Genomic DNA, 13,807 nt, shown 5'->3' with positions numbered 1-13,807 from the left:
AGAATAGAGAACACAGACACAAACCCAAATAAATACAATTTTCTCATACTAGACAAAGGGGCCAAAAATATGCAATGGAGAAAAGATAGCCTCTTCAACAAATGGTGCTGGGAAAATTGGAAAACCATATGCAACAGAATGAAATTAAACCCCTATCTCTCACCCTACACAAAACTCAACTCACTATGGATCAAGGACCTCAGAATCAGACCAGAGACCCTTCATCTTATAGAAGAAAAAGTAGGTCCAAACCTTCAACTTGTTGGCTTAGGATCAGACTTCCTTAACAGGACTCCCATAGCCCAAGAAATAAAAGCAAGAATCAACAACTGGGATAGATTCAAACTAAAAAGCTTTCTCTCAGCAAAGGAAACTATCAGTAATGTGAAGAGAGAGCCTACAGAGTGGGAGAAAATCTTTGCCACTCATACTTCAGATAGAGCGCTAATATCCAGAATCTATAAAGAACTCAAAAAACTCTACACCAAGAATACAAATAATCCAATCAACAAATGGGCTAAGGAAATGAACAGACACTTCACAGAAGAAGATGTAGAGTTTTTTGAGTTCTTTATACATTCTGGAAATTAGTGCTCTATCTGAAGTATAGGTGGCAAAGATTTTCTCCCACTCTGTAGGTTTTCTCTTCACATTACTGATAGTTTCCTTTGCTGAGAGAAAGCTTTTTAGTTTGAATCTATCCCAGTTATTGATTCTTGCTTTAATTTCTTGTGCTATGGGAGTCCTGTTAAGGAAGTCTGATCCTAAGCCGACATGTTGAAGATTTGGACCTACTTTTTCTTCTATAAGATAAAGAGTCTCTGGTCTGATTCGAGGTCCTTGATCCATTTTGAGTTGAGTTTTGTGCAGGGTGAGAGATAGGGGTTTAATTTCATGCTGTTACATATGGATTTCCAGTTTCCAGTTTTGTTTGGAAATAGCTTTCTCTATCGTGACTTGAGATTTGTTCCTTTGTTCTGCCCAAGCATGTGTGTCATGTGACTGACACCTGATCAACTCCACTGTTATATCTGTTCCAGGTGGGAAGTGAAAAGGGTCCTTTGCCTGGAGCACAAAGGGGTGTGTGCAGACCATCACCTGTAATGAATGCTACATGAGATGTGCTAACCATGGGTTATCGATGAAGCTGGTTTTGAAAATCAGGATCAGGTCCTCATTCCTCTTTCATTGTTGAAGATTGAACACATGAGAAATGCCAGAGCAAAAGGAAGAGGTTTTATTTAAAGGATGGAAGAGAGACAGAGAGACACCTCTGGAGAGGAGGGGGTGTCTGAGGGAGTGGGGGTGCCTGCCTTTTTATAGATTTCAGGTTTCCTTTCTTCTCATGCCCCCTCCTTTCACCCTGCCAATGTGGAAACCAAATGGGCAGAAAAAGAGCTGTCCAGGGGGTGATTGCTTGTGTTGCAAAATGTGATCCTTCCCTACCCTGAGAGATTTTAGAAACCAGGTGATGCAGAGTACTATCTACCCATTTCATTTTCTTTGATAATTAGCTACCTGTTCTTTGCTCTGGTCTCACTGACACCCATTACTTAAGCTGACCTGATCGTGCTCTGTCTCTTTTCAATCTAAGTAAAGCATTGTTCTATCCAGTGTGTGTAGGAATCTTGTCTTTCCTGGTGTCCCGCTCAATTTGGGCTGCTGTAACAATACACCGTAGAGTTTATGGCTTAAATAACAAACATTTATTTCTTGTATATATGGCAGCTGGCAGTATGAGATTTGGGTGTCAGCATGGTTGGGGTCTTGGTGAGGGCCCTTTTCTTAGTCCACAAACAGTACACAGCCTTCTCACTATCTCATCACATGGTGGGGGAAGTAGAAGGGAGTTTTGGTCTATTTATCTCCTTTCAAGGGCACTAAGACAGCATGGGGGATTCATCATTATAAGCTCATCTAAAACAAATTACTTTCTATAGGCCCCACCTCCAAATACATGACCTTGGGGACTAGGGCTTTGAAATATGGATTTTATTTTATTTTATTGTAAACAAATGAGATACATGTTGTTTCTCTGTTTGTACATGGCGTAAACGCATACCATTTGTGTAATCATAAATTTACATAGAGTAATGTTGTTTGATTCATTCTGTTATTTTTTCGCTTCCCCCCACCCCTCCCACCCCTCTTTTCCTTCTATACAGAGCTTCCTTCCTCCATACTTGCCCCCCTCCCTAACCCTAACTCTATCCTTAACACTAACCCTTCCCTCCCCCCATTATGTGCCATCATCCACTTATTAGCGATATCATTCTTCCTTTGGCTTTTTGAGGTTGGCTTATCTCACTTAGCATGATATTCTCCAATTTCATCCATTTGCCTGCAAATGCCATAATTTTATCATTCTTTATGGCTGAGTAATATTCCATTGTATATATATATATACCACAGCTTCTTTATCGAGTCATCAATTGAAGGGCATCTAGTTGGTTGCACAGTCTGGCTATTGTGAATTGAGCAGCTATGAACATTGATGTGGCTGCATCGCTGTAGTATGCTGATTTTAAGTCCTTTGGGTATAGGCCAAGGAGTGGGATAGCTGGGTCAAATGGAGGGTCCATTCCAAGTTTCCTAAGGAATCTCCACACTGCTTTCCAGAGTGGCTGCACTAATTTGCAGCCCCACCAGCAATCTATGAGTGTACCTTTTTCCCCACATCCTCGCCAACACCTGTTGTTGCTCGTATTCTTGATAATCGCCATTCTAATTGGGGTGAGATGGAATCTTAGGGTGGTTTTGATTTGCATTTCTCTTATTACTAGAGATGTTCAGCATTTTTCCATATGTTTGTTGATTGCTTGTAGATCTTCTTCTGTGAAGTGTCTATTCATTTCCTTAGCCCATTTGTCGACTGGATTACTTGAATCCTTGGAGTAGAGTTTTTTGAGTTCTTTATAGATTCTGGAGATTAGTGCTCTATCTGAAGTATGATTGGCAAAGATTTTCTCCCACTCTGTAGGCTCTTTCTTCGCATTGCTGATAGTTTCCTTTGCTGAGAGAAAGCTTTTTAGTTTGAATCTATCCCAGTTATTGATTCTTGCTTTTATTTCTTGGGCTATGGGAGTCCTGTTAAGGAAGTCTGGTCCAAGGCTGACATGTTGAAGATCTGGACCTACTTTTTCGTTTATAATCTGCAGGGTCTCTGGTCTGATTCCGAGGTCCTTAATCCATTTTGAGTTTAGTTTCGTGCATGGTGAGAGATATGGATTTAGTTTCATTCTGTTGCATATGGATTTCCAATTCTCCCAGCACCATTTGTTGAAGAGGCTATCTTTTCTCCATTGCATATTTTTGGCCCCTTTGTCTAGTATGAGAAAATTGTATTTATTTGGGTTTGTGTCCGTGTCCTCTATTTTGTACCATTGATCTACCTTTCTATTTTGGTACCAATACCATGCTGTTTTTGTTACTATTGCTTTGTAGTAGAGTTGAAGATCTGGTATTGCAATACCCCCTGTTTCATTCTTCCTGCTAAGGATTGCTTTAGCTATTCTGGGTTTCTTATTCTTCCAGATGAATTTCATAATTGCTTGCTCTATTTCTGTAAGGTACGTCATTGGGATTTTAATTGGAATTGCATTGAATTTGTAGAGCACTTTAGGTAGTACGGCCATTTTGACAATATTAATTCTTCCTATCAAGAACATGGAAGATCTTTCCATCTTCTAAGGTGTTCTTTAATTTCTTTCTTTAGTGTTGTATAGATCTCATTGTAGAGGTCTTTCACCTCTTTTGTGAAATTGCTTCCCAAGTATTTTATTTTTTTCAATGCTATTGTGAATGGGGTAGTTTTCCTAATTTCTCTTTCTGAAGATTCATCACTTATGTATAAAAATGTGTTGGATTTATGGGCATTGATCTTGTAACCTGCTACTTTACTGAATTCACTTATGAGTTCTAAGAGTTTTCTGGTGGAATTTCCAGGTTTCTCTAAATATATAATCATGTCATCAGCGAACAGGGATAGTTTGAGTTCTTCTTTCCCAATTCGTATCCCTTTAATCTCTTTGGTTTGTCTAATTGCTCTGGCCAGAGTCTCAAGAACGATGTTGAATAGAAGTGGTGAAAGAGGGCATCCCTGCCTTGTTCCAGTTTTTAGGGGGAATGCTTTCAGTTTTTCACCATTTAGAATGATATTAGCCATGGGCTTAGCATAAATGGCCTTTACAATGTTAAGGAATGGTCCCACTATCCCTATTTTTTCTAGTGTTTTGAGCATGAAGGGGTGCTGTATTTTATCAAATGCTTTTTCTGCATCTATTGAAATAATCATGTGATTCTGGACTTTAAGTCTATTGATATGGTGAATGACATTTATTGATTTCCAGATGTTGAACCAACCTTGCATCCCTGGGATGAAACCCACTTGATCATGGTGCACTGACTTTTTAATATGTTTTTGTATGTGATTTGCTAAAATTTTGTTGAGAATTTTTGCGTTAATGTTCATTAAGGATATTGGTCTGAAATTTTCTTTCCTTGATATGTCTCTGTCTGGTTTAGGTATCAGGGTGATATTGGCTTCATAGAATGAGTTTGGGAGGGTTCCCTCCTCTACTATTTTATGGAATACTTTGAAAAGTATTGGAATGAGCTCTTCTTTAAAGGTTTTGTAGAACTCGGCTGAGAACCCACCTGGTCCCGGACTTTTCTTTGTTTGTAGGCTTTTGATGACTTCTTCTATTTCAGTACTTGAAATTGGTCTATTTAAATTCTGTATGTCCTCCTGGTTCAGTTTAGGCAATTCATATGTCTCTAGAAACCTGTTGATGTCTTCGAAGTTTTCTGTTTTGTTTGAGTATAGATTTTCAAAATAGCTTCTAATTATGTTTTGTATTTCAATCCTGTCTGTTGTGATATTTCCTTGTTCATTCCGAATTTTAGTGATTTGGGTTTTCTCTCGTCTTCTCTTTGTTAGTGTGGCTAAAGGTTTATCAATTTTGTTTATTTTTTTGAAGAACCAACTATTTATTTTGTCAATTTTTTGTATTGTTTCTTTTGTTTCAATTTCATTGATTTCAGCTCTGAGTTTAACTATTTCCTTTCTTCTACTACTTTTGGTGTTGCTCTATTCTTCTTTTTCTAGGACTTTGAGCCATAGTGTTAGGTCATTTATTTGTTGAGTTTTACTTCTTTTATTAAATGCGCTCCATGAAATAAATTTCCCTCTAAGTACTGCTTTCATAGTGTCCCAGAGATTTTGATATGATGTTTCTCTGTTCTCATTTACCTCTAAGAATTTTTTAATTTCCTTCCTAATATCTTCTGTTATCCATTCATCATATAATAGCATATTGTTTAATCTCCAGATGTTGGAATAGTTTCTGTGTTTTACTCTTTCATTTATTTCTAACTTCAATCCATTATGATCTGATAGAATACATGCTAGTATCTCTATCTTCTTGTATTTGCTAACATTAGCTTTGTGGCATAATATATGGTCTATTTTAGAGAAGGATCCATGTGCTGCTGAGAAGAAAGTGTATTCACTCTTGGTTGGATGGTATATTCTATAAATGTCCGTTAAGTCTAAATTATTGATTGTGTTATTGAGATCTATGGTTTCTTTGTTCAATTTTTGTCTGGAAGATCTGTCCAGTGGTGAGAGAGGCGTGTTAAAATCACCTAGTATAATTGTGTTACGGTCTATTTGGTTTCTGAAATTGAGAAGGATTTGTTTGACATACATGGATGAGCCACTGTTTGCGGCATAGATGTTTATGATTGTTATATCTTGCTGATTTATGCTTCCCTTAAGCAGAATGAAATGACCTTCTTTATCCCTTCTGACTAACTTTGGCTTGAAGTCCACATTATCTGAAATGAAGATGGATACTCCAGCTTTTTTGCTGAGTCCATGTGCATGGTATGTTTTTCCCCATCCTTTCACCTTTAGTCTATGGGTATCTTTTTCTATGAGGTGAGTCTCTTGCAGGCAACATATTTTTGGACCTTTCTTTTTAATCCAATCTGCCACTCTATGTCTTTTGATTGATGAATTCCGGCCATTAACATTCAGGGTTATTATTGAGATATGATTTGGTTTCCCGGTCATTTGGTTCATTTTTTAAATTTTATTTTTTATTTGTTTGACACAACTTGGCTCCTCCTTTATTTGACAATTCCTTTAGGATAATTCCTCTCTTTGCTGATTTGCTTCTTTGCTTTTCATCTCTTCCTCATGGACTATTTTGCTGAGAATGTTCTGTAATGCTGGCTTCCTTTTTGTAAATTCTTTTAGCTTTTGTTTATCATGGAAGGATTTTATTTCATCGTCAAATTTGAAGGTAAGTTTTGCTGGGTATAAGATTCTTGGTTGGCATCCATTTTCTTTCAGGGCTTGAAAAATGTTGTTCCAGGCCCTTCTAGCTTTTAGGGTCTGGATTGAAAAATCTGCTGATATCCATATTGGTTTCCCCCTGAATGTAATTTGGTTCTTTTCTCTCACAGCCTTTAAAATTCTGTCTTTATTTTGTATGTTAGGTATTTTCATTATAATGTGCCTTGGTGTGGGTCTGTTGTAATTTTGTGTATTTGGAGTCCTATAAGCCTATTGAACTTGATTTTCCATTTCATTCTTCAGATTTGGGAAATTTTCTGATAGTATTTTATTGAATAGATTGTTCATTCCTTTGGTTTGTTTCTCTAAGCCTTCCTCAATCCCAATAATTCTTAAATTTGGCCTTTTCATGATATCCCATAGTTCTTGTAGATTCTGTTCATGATTTCTTACCATCTTCACTGTTTGTTCAACTTTGTTTTCAAGGTTAAATATTTTGTCTTCAATGTCTGAGGTTCTATCTTCCAGGTGTTCTATCCTACTGGATATGCTTTCTATGGAGTTCTTAATTTGGTTTATTGTTTCCTTCATGTCAAGGATTTCTGTTTGTTTTTTTTCCAATATCTCTAACTCTTTATTGAAATGATCTTTTGCTTCCTGTATTTGCTCTTTTAACTGTCAATTAGTGCAATCATTCAATGCCTGCATTTGCTCTTTCATCTCGTCATTTGCTTCCCTGATCGTTTTAATTATGTACATTCTGAACTCCTTTTCTGTCATTTCTTCTGCCATGCTGTATTGGGTTTTATTGATGTAACATCTAGATTTGTTTGCAGCATTTTCTTTCCTTGTTTTCTCATATTGTTCAGGTATCAGTGGACCGCTGAGATATTGCAGATTTCCTTTATTGACTTACAATGTCCCTGAAGATTTCTATATATATCCCCTCTTAGCCTTCAGTAGGCTGAAGTCTTGGAGGAAGTTGATAATGCAGTGCTCCACAAGGAATCTGCCTCTCTAGGAGTGGTGGCCTTCAGGTGGGGTATATTCCCTGCTAGTGGGCAGAGGTGCCTCCACTTGTTGACCAATGGTCATCCAAAGCGGAACTAGGCTGCAGGCTGAGGCAAGGCCTGTTTGGGCCTGAGTCTCTGGTTTTACCGTCCTTGTGGGGAAACCTCACCCAGCAGGGAAGACTCACCCAGTGGGGAAGTCTCGCTGGTCAGTTCCCTCCTAGAGGTTCCCCTCAATTTACAGCTACCGTCTGGGCTGGGCTGCCTTCCTCTGCAAAGTTCCCAGGGGCCCGGCCCTACCTCCTGGGCCTGGGAGCCTCACCCTTCACAGATGAATCTCCTCAGGCTGCCCCTCCTCAGAGAATCTGCCCGCAGGCCTGGAACCTTCACTCCGCCCTAAGCCTGTCTCTGTGCAGCTCTTCCACCAAGAAGCCTCCTAGATCCTGGGACCCTGTTCTGCACCTAATCGCCAGGCTATGCAGCCCCTCCTCTGAGCAGCCACCTGAGGCCCCGTACAATCGCTCTGAATCCCAGAGACCCGCCACACGCCTCTTCCTCCAGACAGCCGCCCAGTATTCCGGTGCGGTCACTAGGAGTCCAAGCAACTCACTGCGTGCCTCCTCCTCCCACCGACCACCCGTAGCCCGGGGCAATCAATCACTGTGAGTCAAAATGATCCTCCCTGTTCCTCCTCCTCCTCCAGGTAACCCCCCGGGTGTTCAGGAGCGGTCACTCTGAGTGGCTCTGAATCCACGTGACCCGCTGCACGTGTCCTCTGGGCAGCTGCCCGGAGCTCTGGTGCGGCCACTGGAGACCAAGCGACCCACTGCACTTCTCCTCCAGGCAGTCCCCCTGTGTTCAGGAGCGGTCGCTTTAAGTCCAAACAACTCACCACTCGCCTTCTCCTCTGAGCAGCCGCCTGGAGCTCCAATGCAGTCACTGCGAGTCTAAACGCCCTGCCACGCTCCTTCTCCTCCTCCTCCTCCTCCTCCTCCGTGCAGGCCCCGGTGTTCAGAAGTGGTCTGAGTCCAAACGGCTCGCCGCGCAGCCCCTCCTCTGGTAACCGCCTGTAGCTCTGGTGCAGTCACTCCGAATCCAAGCGGCCACACTCCTCCTCCTCCTCAGGGCAGGTCCCGGTGTCCTGAGTCCACACAGCTCTCCTCGCCGCTCCTCCCCTAGGCAGCCTCCGGAGCCCCAGTCGTGGCTCTGAGTCCCAGCGCTGTGCTGAGCGGCCTCCTCTCCGATGCTCCCAGTTGTCCGAGTTCACTGCTCCAGCAGGGGGAGGGGCGTCTCGCCGGCAGCTCTACTTCACAAAGTTCCCTGCGTTCCAGGACTGCCGCCCCATCCAGGACGCCTCCCCAATGGGAGAGACTCACCCGGCTGCTTTGAGTTGGTCCCAAGTCTCTCAATTTCTCCTCTTTTGAATCCTGAGTCATGGAGCAACATGAAATGCAGCCACCCTCTAGGCCGCCATCTTGAAAACCCCCTGAAATATGGATTTTTGGGTGAACATTTAGTCATAGCACTAGATAACCATGACACTTACAAGTCATGCAGTGGATGAACACCTTGAGACTATTGCTCTGGGGGTGGAAGGCAACAGGTGTCATTTGCTCAGCATTTTACATATAGTGTTCATTGTTTTTAGTTGTATCTCATAGGAGAATAGGGAAGATAAAAATCTCTTTCATCTTCTTGGAAGTCCAAGTCCATATTATATCAACTTTTAAAAATTAATGAGCAGATGTTTTTGTTTCCTTTGCTACTATTTAGAATGAACATTTTTAAGAGTAGAGCATGTTCACTTAAAGTAGAAACAACATTTTCCTCATTGCAGATCTGATCCCATGTCACCAAATAGGTATTTATGGTTCTTACTAAAGGCATTTCAGTGATAGCAGGTATTTTATTGCAAGTTTTTTTTCCCCTGGACTTCTAATCTTATTTCAAGATAGTAAGGAACAAAAAAATTCACTTAAGAAAATGCTTGGTATGAAGAAAATTATAGGGGACCTATTCAAACATTGACTTGAGATTGACAGTATTAGGATATGTTGACTGTAAAGTACCACAACCATTTGGTCAAACCCACAGAGTAAAGTGCACCTACAGCAACCAGTGTTCTAAGAATCAGCTGTGTTTGTGAGACAGAGGCTGGTTTAGTGACAAACATTCATTTGATGGCAGAATTGAAGCTGCCCTAATTTTAAAGCAGTTGATGGCTTCCACTGTTAAGTGCCATTATCACAAAATGATGAAACACTTATCCCAGCAGCTGCTGCCAACATTTTCCTTCTCTCACATCCCATGCTATGTGAATTCCAGGTGATGAATATTAGATTGTTTGCAGGGAGTGGTGGTTGAAATATTATGACAGTAAACATATCCCCTTATTCCCCTACTGATGTAAAGGGTCTCCGAACTCAGTGTGAGTGAAGGATTGATGGGGAACTTCAGTTACAATCCAAGGATTGTTTAATTTTTTGTGTATACAGACATTATTCCCCACTCATGTTTCAACACAGGCATGACTAATCAATCACTTCCCATTCCCTTTTAGGCTAAGTGCATCCATAAGTCTGTGACCAGCTTACACGTATAAGAGTGCAGGACAGTCAATTAAGTTTGAATTTGAAGAGAAGACACATATTTTTAGCATATGCATATTTCAAATATTGCACAGGACACAATTAAAAAACAGAAAATATCTGTGGTTTCTCTGAAACTTAGGCATCTTATATTTTATTGGGTAGCCCTCCTTCAGAATCCTTAATGCTGCACTTCAGATCATTCCTGTGAATCTGTTGGAATTCTCTTTTTACATAAATCATACAGGGTACCATATGCATAGATAAAAGGGCACTAGTGGGAGTTTTAGAGCAGGGAGTGATGTAATGAAACATATATTTTGATAAATAAGTGGTGGTGGTGTCTTTTTTTGTGAATGAAAAACAATCTCCGTGTTTCCTTCAAGATATGGCCAAAGTATTTTCCAGTCACATGCTAACCAATTAAACACTATTAATAAAAACAAAACCCTTTTATAAGATTAAGTGTTGTTTCTATAAAATGTGATTCCTCAAACTGTAATCCCTGTAACAGCAGTAGCATATCACCAGTGAGAGTGTTAGAAATGAACCTTATCAGACTCCAGGCCAGACCTCCTAGACAAGAACTTCCAAAGGTGAGCACCAAGAAATATGGGTTTCATTATCCCTTAGGAAATAGTGATACACACATTTTTGTTTTTGTTTTTGTTTTATTTTTACAGTCTGCAGGAAATAGAAAAGATGGTAACCCTTCCAAGTTCATTCTATGATGTTAATCACTTTTATACCAAAACCTGACAAAGACGCAACAAGAAAGGAAAACTTTAGACCAATATCCCTGATGAACATAGATGCAAAAATCCTTAATAAAAGTCTGGCAAGTTGCATACAAAAAAACACATTAAAAAGATAGTGCACCATGATCAAATGGGTTTTATCCTAGGGATGCAGGGTTGGTTCAACATCTGGAAATCAATAAACATAGTTCATCACATCAATAGACTTACAGTTAAGAATCATATGATTATTTCAATAGATGTTGAGAAAGCATTAGATAAAATAAAGTACCCCTTCATGCTTAAAACACTAGAAAAAATAGAACATACCTCAACATTGTAAAGACTATCTATGCTAATCCCAGGGCCAACATCTTTCTAAATGGAGAAAAACTGAAAGCATTCCTACTAAAAACTGGAACGAGACAGGGATGCCCTCTTTCACCACTTCTATTCAACATCATCCTTGAAACACTAGTCAGAGCAATTAGACAGACCAAAAAAATTAAAGGGATATGAATAGGAAAAGAACTTAAGCTATCACTATTTACTGATGACATGATTCTATATTTAGAGGATTCAAAAAACTCCACCAGAAAATTTCTAGAACTAATAAATGAATTCAGCAAAGTAGCAGGATATAAAATCAATATGCATAAATCTAATGCATATCTATTTGTAAGTGATAAATCTTCTGAAAGAGAAATCAGAAAAACCACTCCATTCACAATAGACTTTAAAAAAATAAAATACTTGGGAATCAATCTAACAAAAGAGGTGAAAGACCTCTACAATGAAAACTACACAAAACTAAAGAAAGAAATTAGAAGATGGCAAGATCTCCCATGTGATGTGCACTTAAATTTGAGAAATACTATCATGTCAGCATAGAAAGAAACAATAGTTGCCCTTTTGAAGAATTTCAGTTTGAAGACTTCATTTTTCTGACTACTCAACATTCTCAGTTTATATCAAAAAGTCAGTAAACCTAAAATTAGCTCCAAATTTCAGTCAGATATCACTCACAAATCAAACCCCTTTCCATAGAGAAGTGCTCAATCTGGAGCAAACACTATTGTCCTTCCTTTTTATTAATCTCTGATAAGGAGGTAGGTGGTCAATACACTATTTACTGCCTAATCATCTGTAAAGCCTGGTTATCATGATCTTCCCAAGTATAAGCTATACATTTAGTATGGAGACTTCCAGAATTAGTATTTTATTGAGCTAAATCAACAACAGTTTTAGGTGTCCTTTTTATCTAAATCAATGCACCTCTTCAGATAGACATATTACCGCATCTTGAATTGACCTCATTAACACCCTATTGGAAAGAAACAAAAACAAAGAACAACAAAATGAAGATACAGTCTAAAGGAATTTCACCTTCATTGACTAACACCTATAAAAAGTCACTTTCTATAGGTCTTGCCATTTCAATTCATATGACCATCAGATGAGCCAAGGTTTCTTATTTCCACATAAATAAGAATGAAGATTCAGAGTGCTATGTAATTTTCCTGAGGTCACATAGTTAGGAAATAGCACAGGGCAATTCAAAGTCATGTCTGTCAAGCTCTAAGTTCTGTTGCTCAATATAATGTGACACTTTTCTCCCTAATACAAGGCCTTCATGGATGGAACACTCAAGTGAACTGAACTAATTCAAGATTTGGTGACATGCATGAACAATTTCCCTGATATGATCTGATTAAATACTGAAAAGATGTTTTGGTCTATTCTCCAAATCCTCCTCTTCAGTTGAGATCCACTTAATTTTGCAGTGTGTGTGTGTGTGTGTGTGTGTGTGTGTGTGTGTGTGTGAGTGTAGGTGAAATCTACATCAATGTCATCACTACGGTATCTCACCCTTCTTAACATAGAAGCTACAGTTTATTTTCTTTCTTTTTCTATTCAATTATATGCTAGTGCCAAATAGTCATTTAATCATTTCAGGTTTTTGTTCTATGAAGAATGCTCGTAGTCAGAGCTATGTCTTCCATTTCTCTGACAGCTACTTGAGTGCCCGATACCATGTCATAGAGAGGAATTAGTGCTTAGGAATATCTTTTGCATGGATTCCAGCATATATTAGTTCTTCATCATCATGACCAAAATACCTAAGAAGAACAACTTTAGAGGAGAAAACATTTATTTGTGGATCACAGTTTCAGAGGTTTAGGCCTATTCTATTGCTCTGGACCCAAACCGAGGCAGACCATTATGGCAGAAGGGTATGGTGGAAGAGTGCTGCTTTGTTCATGGTGGCCAGGAGGCAGGGGTGGGAAGGGCTGCAGGAAAGATGAACCCTTCCAGGGCATGCCTCAGTAACCCAACTCCTGCATCCATGCCCTACCTGCCTACACTTACCACCCAGTCAGCCCATTCAAACTAAGATGTACTGATTGGTTACAGCTCTCATAATCCAATCATTTTACTTTTGAATATTCCTGTACTGACACCCAGAAGGTTTTGGAGCACACCTCATATCTGAACCATAACAGTATCCTATGGTACAGTGTCTTTATTGACCAATCAAGGGAATCCTAGATGTGCAAATACAAAAATGTAGGATTCCATTGTCTCAAGAGCCACAATTTAGCATAGAACAACATGGGAGAAAAGACACAAGAGGAATAAAAATCCAGGCAGAAGAAATCTCATTTATAACATGTGTGAAGAAAGAGGATAGCTGTGGGTTCACAGTATTATCAAGCCCTAAGAAGTTAAGGTAGAATGGCTTGAATTGTGTTCCCCAAGTGTCCACTAAGTCCTCTAAGGTGACTTTCTTTGGAAATAAGGTCTTTGGAAATATTTCCTTGGTCTTTCAGATGCAATCAAGTTTCTAGAGATGACATCATCCAGAATATAAGATGAACTCTAAATCCAATGACTGTTATCCTTATAAGAGAAAGGAAAGGGGGATGTGACACCCAGAGGCAAAAAGAAGACCAAGTAAAGATGGGGACAGAGATTGGAATTCTGTGCTTTCAAGAGAAGGAATGCCAAGTATTTCTGTAAGCTATCAGAAGCCAAGAATGAGGCATATAACAGATTCTCCTTCAGAGCATGCAGAGAAAACCAACCTGGCAGACATCTTTATTTTGGGTTTCTGTCCTCCAGATAGGTGAGAAAAAACATTTATGTCATGTTAAGTTATAAAGTTTGTGG

The sequence above is a fragment of the Sciurus vulgaris genome (assembly GCF_902686455.1).
Source record: "Sciurus vulgaris genome assembly, chromosome: 14".
NCBI lineage: Eukaryota > Metazoa > Chordata > Mammalia > Rodentia > Sciuridae > Sciurus > Sciurus vulgaris.
Note: the sequence above shows the minus strand (reverse complement) of the source record.